Raw genomic sequence first — 7,217 nt, forward strand, 5'->3', positions numbered from 1 at the left:
ACATGTTAAGACCACATCTTTCTGCTTAAGTTCCAGATGCTCCACACCAGGAAGACTGGATAGTACTTTTAGATGAAAGGCTTGTAAATATGTATTATCTCATCCAGTGCAGTTCCTCTTTTTGAAAATTTAACATCTCTTCAATTTTTTCCGGCTTTTGGCGACTCTCCAAAATCTTTAAATAGTTGCTTATATATGTATATTATCCACAGTTTAGAATTATTAATTGTGAGTGACTTGATCTACTACATGCTACTCTGTCATTACTGGAAATGGAATCCAATGTCTGACTGACTTTTAAATTATGAACTTTAAGAATAATTTTTCACAAATACCTAAGCACTCAATCTCAATATTATCACTTGAATTTTGTATGCTGTGTTAGTTTCAGCAAAGTGAATCAATAATGCATATGCTTATATCCACTCTTTTTTAGATTCTTTTCCCATATAGCTCATTACAGACTATTGTGTAGAGTTCCCTGTGCTATACAATAGTTTATTATCAATTATCTATTTACATGTAGTGGTGTGTATATGTCTATCCCAATTTCCCAGTTTATCCCTCCCAACCCCTTCTCCCCTTGGTAACCACAACTTTTTTCCATACATCTGTGACTCTAATTTTATTCTGTAAATAAGTTCATTTGTACCTTTTTTTAAAATTCCACATTTAAGCAATATCATATGACATCTGTATTCCTCTGTCTGACTTACTCCACTCAGTATGACAGTATCTAGGTCCATCCATGCACTGCAATTGGCATTATTTCATTCTTTTTTTAATGGCTGAGCAATATTTCATTGAATATATGGACCACATCTTCTACGTCCTAACTTTTTTAAACAGTCAAGCTGGGAAATTACTACATGTGAAAGAGTGAAATTAGTACATTCTCTAATGCCATGCACAAAACTCAAAATGAGTTAAAGACCTAAATGTAAGATCAGAGTCTATAAAACTCAGAAAAAAACAAACAGAACACCCTCTGACATAAATCACAGCAAGATCTTTCTTGATCCACATCCCAGAGTAATGAAAATAAAAATAAACAAATCAGACCTAATTACACTTGAAGCTTCTGCATAGCAAAGGAAATCATAAACAAAATGAAAAGACAACCAACAGAATGGGAGAAAATACTTGCAAATGAAGTGACAAACAAGGAATTGTTCTTGTTTTGTCACTAAGGGTTCAACGCTTTGCATGGACTACGGCTAGGCTCCTCTGTCCTTCACTATCTTCCAGAGTTTGCTCAAATTCATGTTCTACTGAATAAGGAATTAATCTCCAAACTTTACAAACAGCTCATGCAGCTCAACATCTAAAAAACAATTTAATCAAAAAATGGGAGGAAGATCTAAAAAGACATTTCTCCAAAGAAGACATACAGATGGCTAAAAAGCACATGAAACAATGCTCAACAACACTAATTACCAAAAAAAAAAAAAGGAAAGAAATCAAAACTACAATGAGCTATATCACCTTACAATGGTCAGAATGGCCATCACCAGCAAGTCTAAAAACAAATGCTGGAGAGGATATGGAGAAAAGGGGACCCTCCCACATTGTTGATGGGAAGATAAACTGGTATTGCCACTAAGGAGAATACCATGGAGGTTTCTTAAAAAACTGAAAATAGAGCTATCATGCTGCTGCTGCTGCTAATTCGCTCCAGTCATGTCCTACTCTGTGCGACCCCACAGACAGCAGCCCACCAGACTCCGCCGTCGCTGGGATTCTCCAGCAAATCCATTCCTGGGCATATATCCAAAGTAAACCATAATTTAAAAAGATACACGCTCCTCAACATTCACTGCAAAAATTCCAAGATTGCTTATTAACTGGAGAGAATAACAGCAAACTCCGCTGTTAAGAATGTACACTTTTTTTAATATTAAAAATTTTAAAATGGAAGTATAATTGACTTGCATGCATGCTAATTCACTTCAGTCATGTCTGACTGAATTTAATTTCAGATATTGCAGAATTTCATGTTCAATGATTTTATTTTTGTTTTTAACATGCCGAAGTTTTACAGTATTTACATAAGAAGAATTAAGACTTCCTGGGAGCCCACAGCCTAAAAATATGAATAGTCCCTAGGTAAGAATGAATAAATGTTCAATGGCTTTCTTTAAAAATGCAGAAAATTTTGAGTTATGAAGTTATATCTCTACATATTAGACAGTAGTTGAATTTTTTTTGAAAGACCTATTTGGTTGTCTGCAGGAAAGTTTAGCAGTTGAACTAAATTTTTAGTGACTGCACTGAACATAACAGTTTAATTTCAGCCCCCGATGATTTTTGCCATTTTTCTTTAGGCAGTCAAATGTTTCTATATTGATTGTCAATGAGTCCACTTAGGATTTTGTGTCCTGATTTGTATTGCTTATAAGGAATTGAGCTTGCTAACAATTCCTGCAGAAAAATTAAATTTCTCTAGATCATATATAGCTACCAAGTTAGTAATGATGCCAAAGTAATTTACCAGAGACCTGGTGGATTTGCTTACTTTAAGAATGGAAATTAAGAGTAGAGAATTGTTCAGTATATTTATACTTACCTATGTCCTGTTATTTGTACATATTATATGTGTGCATATGTTATATATGCATGTGTGTGTGCATGTATTCAATATAACTTCTACATTCTACTCGACAGGAAGACATTTGATTTCTTTTTAGGCACCAAAATTTTACTAACTCTCCTTCTTACTCTTTCTTTATAAACCAAGTTAATCCCTTTTGGATCCACAGTTGTGATGGGAACCAAGTTACAATGTACTTTTATTTCTCTCTGGCCCCTCTCAACCTCTGGTTGTCACTTCTCTCATCCTTTCTCACTTACCAATATATTCCAATCCCTGTAAAATATGGACTAAAGGTAACAACATCATTGTTTTGAGATTTAAGAGAATGCCCAGCACTAAGCCAGGCTCTCAGGAGCATTCAAACTCCGAAGGGATCGGGTCGAGCGGGAGGTGGGAGCGGGGATTGGGATGGGGAATACATGTAAATCCATGGCTAATTCATGTCAATGTATGACAAAAACCACTACAATATTGTAAAGTAATTAGCCTCCAACTAATAAAAATAAATGAAAAAAAAATTAATTGACAAACTCCGATAGTTCCCCTACACTCTTTGACATAATTCCTTCTCATCTGTCATGGGTTGAGGAACCAATGAGCCTATAAACCAAGAACATGGTCTAAAGTCCGTAGACCAAGCAAGGGCATGGCTGGTAAAGAGCATGGCTTTGTGACTGCTACTGCCAACTTCCAGCCTAAGGAAAGACTGAGTTGTTATTCAGTCACTCATTCATGTGTGACTCTTTGCGACCCCATGAACTGCAGCATGCAAGGCTTCCCTGTCCTTCACCATCTCCTGGAGCTTGCTCAAACTCGTGTCCATGTTGTTGGTGATGCCATCCAACCATCTTGTCCTCTGTCATCCCCTTCTCCACCTGCCTTCAATCTTTCCTAGAATCGAGGTCTTTTCTAAAGAGTTGGCTCTTCACATCAGGTGGTCAAAGGATTGGAGCTTCAGCTTCAGCATCAGTCCTTCCAATGAACACCTAGGACTGATTTCCTTTAGGATGGACTGGTTGATCTCCCTGCCATACAAGGGATTCTCAAGAGTCTTCTCCAACACAACAGTTCAAAAGCATCAGTTCTTCAGTGCACAACCTTCTTTAATGTCCAACTCTCACATTCATACATGACTACTGGAAAAACCATAGGTTTGATTAGACAGACCTTTGTTGGCAAAATAATGCCTCTGCTTTTTAATATTCTGTCAAGGTTTGTCAAGGAGCAAGTGTCTTTTAATTTCAAGGCTTCAATCACCATCTGCAGAGATTTTGGAGCCCAAGAAAATAAAGACTGTCATGGTTTCCATTGCTTCCCCATCTATTTGACATGAAGTAATGGGACCAGATGTCATTATCTTAGTTATTTGAATGTTGAGTTTTAAACCAGCTTTTACACCCTCCTCTCTCAACTTCATCAAGAGGCATTTTAATTCTTCTTTGCTTTCTGCCATAAGGGTGATGTTACCTGCATATCTGAGATTATGGATATTTCTCTGCATATCTGAGATTATGGATACTTCTGCCAGCAATCTTGATTTCAGCTTGTGCTTCATCCAACCTGGCATTGTGCATGATGTACTCTACATATAGGGCTCACCTTGTGGCTCAGCTGGTAAAGAATCCACCTGCAATTTGGGAGACCTGGGTTCAATTCTTGGGTTGGGAAGATCCCCTCGAGAAGGGAAAGTCTACCCATTTCAGTATGCTGACCTGGAGAATTCTATGGACTGTACATATAAGTTAAATAAGCAGGATGACAATATACAACCTTGATATACTCCTTTCCCAATTTGGAACCAGTCCATTGTTCATATCCAGCTCTAACTATTGCTTTTTGACTTGCATACAGGTTTCACAGGAGGCAGGTAAGGTGGTCAGGTATTCCCACCTCTTGAAGAATTTTCCACAGTTTGTTGTGGTCCACACTAAGGCTTTAGTATAGTCAATGAAGCAGAAGTAGATGCTCTTCTGGAACTCTCTTGCTTTTTCTATGATCCAACAGATACTGGCAATTTGATTTCTGGTTCCTCTGCCTTTTCTAAATCCATCTTGAACATCTGGAAGTTCTCAGTTCATGTACTGTTGAAGCCTAGCTTGGGGAATTTTCAGCATTCCTTTGCTAGCCTGTGAGATGAGTGCAATTGTGCAGTAGTTTGAACATTCTTTGTCATGGCCCTTCTTTGGGATTGGAATGAAAACTGAACTTTTCCATTCCTGTGGCCACTGCTGCACTTTTCAAATTTGCTGACATATTGAGTGTATCACTTTCACAGATCACCCTTTAGGATTTGAAATACTCAGTTGGAATTCCATCACTCCACTAACTTTGTTCGTAGTGATGCTTCCTAAGCCTCACTTGACTTCGCACTCCAAGATGTCTGGCTCTAGGTGAGAAGAAAGAACTGAGTGAACAGTTCCAAAGCCCTTGAGCTCATGGTTCTTTGTGGTAACTCCCACGTACCTCCATCCTGACCAGGACTTGAGGAGGGACTTCTCAATTCCCCATGCGACACTTGGAACTGCATGAGGGATGAAGCAGAGGCCAAAGACTGACTGACTAGTCCCAAGGCATTGATGACAGACATTATCAAACCAACCTCAAAGGTGGTTCCATTTGCTCTTAGGGAGGAGAAGTGGGACCCAGGCAAGGACAGCAGCTCAAAGGCAGAGAGCAGGTCTGCTTTCCAATAGCAGTAGTGATTAGGCTTGAAGGGGCCATCACAGCACATGCCCAGGTAATAGGCCTCCTTCTCAGTCAGCTTGGTTAGCTTCACATTCTGCTTGCCCAGGGGGCTTCAGCCACTGCTTCATCTAGCTTCTTGTGCAGGAAGTGGACTCTGATCGGGCACTTGTCTGGGTGGGTCCACAGCTCACCTGCTTGGTGAAGAGGTAGCTCACCACGAAGCTGGGATGACCCATGCCTCAGCCCAGGTTGGACAGCCAGCCGTTGGCGAGCAAGATGATGCAACACCCATTCTTCAACAAGTAGCAGTCCACCTAGGTCTTAATGTTCACCTTCTCCACAGCATTTTAATTCAGCACACTTGACATCAATCTCCATGTCAACGTGTCCATGAAGTGTCAAAGTTGCACACACAATGACATCATCTTTCATCTCTTTAAAGGGCAGGCCAACAGTTTTGTTGATACAGCCTATGGTGGTAACAAAGATGCTGCACTCCAAGCAGGCCTCATCGCTGGTGGTCACTCATAGCCCTCCCTCGCCTCCTGGAGTGTGTTGATAGTGTAGATCTCCATGATGATGACATGGCCCCAAACCCCCTCAGGGCCTGGGCACAGCGCTTGCCCATGTCCCATAGCCTGCTTCCACCACCATAATCATCATCTGTGGTCCACTTGATGCCATCTATGAAGGGCTCCTGGCAGCCAGAGAGGTTGTCAAACTTGTTCTTGGTGATGGAGCCATCACCATTGATGACAGGCACCTTCAAGACTCTGTGTGCGATGACCTTATACAGGTTGTGGACCCCGTTGTGGTCTCTTTGGAGATGACTTGGACAAGAACTGCGGGTACTTGGTGTGAATGAGGTTGGTGAGGTCCCACCACCGTCCAGAATCATGCTGAACTGCCTATCCTTGAAGAACAGTGTCTGCTCTATGCACCTCAGATACTCCTCATCTGTTTCAGCCTTCCAGCTGCTGCATGATCCTGGGTGGAGAATATAATTGTAGCGGGACCACTGCACCTCAACACACAGTGTCAGGAGAGTCTCGATGAAGACAGCTGTCTCCATGGTCATGTGCCAGCAGTGGGCAAACCGGACGCACTTGCATGGCTCGGGGGCGGAGGCCATCTCCCACAAGCGCATCGGGCCTGGCGTCTCATCCTCTGTGAGGTCTGGGACCTTGCATCTCCAGATGGCCCAGTTAATGGCAGCAACTTTGTAAGAACGCTTGTCCAACTTTCTGGAGGTGTTTCCTCAGAGTGATGGACCCAGGCCTCAGGCTGGGAAGAGGCAGACCGGGCAGCTCTGGGCAGGGCAAGACATTTAATTCAGAACGAAGATGAAAGGAAACAAAGCCTCCTAGCTGCCAGTCAAGTACCATTTCACGAACTTAATCTCTGCTTTTCTAAACACTGGCTTCTTTATCGTTCTTCTACATGTCAGCTGCTGTCTGCCCTTCTCAAAGCTACAAGCCTTTTCTCATATTTTCTGACCTTTAATTACCCTATTAATATTTTCTATTGTTGCGAACTTTATTTCCATATTTCCAGGCTTTTTCCAGTCTAAACTGTCTTTCATTTGAAGAAACCAGGCATCTTAAATCTATAAGATAAGTATCATGGGTTATTTAGTTCAGCTATTCTAACTCATTAAGTGTGAATGGCTTTATTTCTTATAAATTTGATAAATAATTTTTTGAAATCCTTAGTTATGCTTAGTGTAATTTTATTTTTATTTTTTTTTGCTTCGTGTATTTTAAAAGGAGTAGTTGTGGATAATCTATACTTGGTTTTCTCATTTGCTGTTATTTTTAATCAATCCTTTCTCAAAAATCATTTAGTCAAATTTATAAATATTTAGTCTTCAAGGAAAAATGTCAGTAAAACACATTCTATTGGTGTTTTGGCTACATTTATAGAACTGGAGTGAAAGGAT

The 7,217-nt window shown here is 40.4% G+C and overlaps 1 pseudogene; it reads right to left on the reverse strand.

The window, feature by feature from the left end:
* Positions 1-1,283: 1,283 nt before the first annotated feature.
* LOC110121591 (adenosylhomocysteinase-like) lies at positions 1,284-6,663 on the reverse strand (annotated as a pseudogene).
* Between the last annotated feature and the right edge of the window lie 554 nt (positions 6,664-7,217).

Source organism: Odocoileus virginianus, chromosome 10 (assembly GCF_023699985.2).
Source record: "Odocoileus virginianus isolate 20LAN1187 ecotype Illinois chromosome 10, Ovbor_1.2, whole genome shotgun sequence".
Taxonomy (NCBI): Eukaryota; Metazoa; Chordata; class Mammalia; order Artiodactyla; family Cervidae; genus Odocoileus; species Odocoileus virginianus.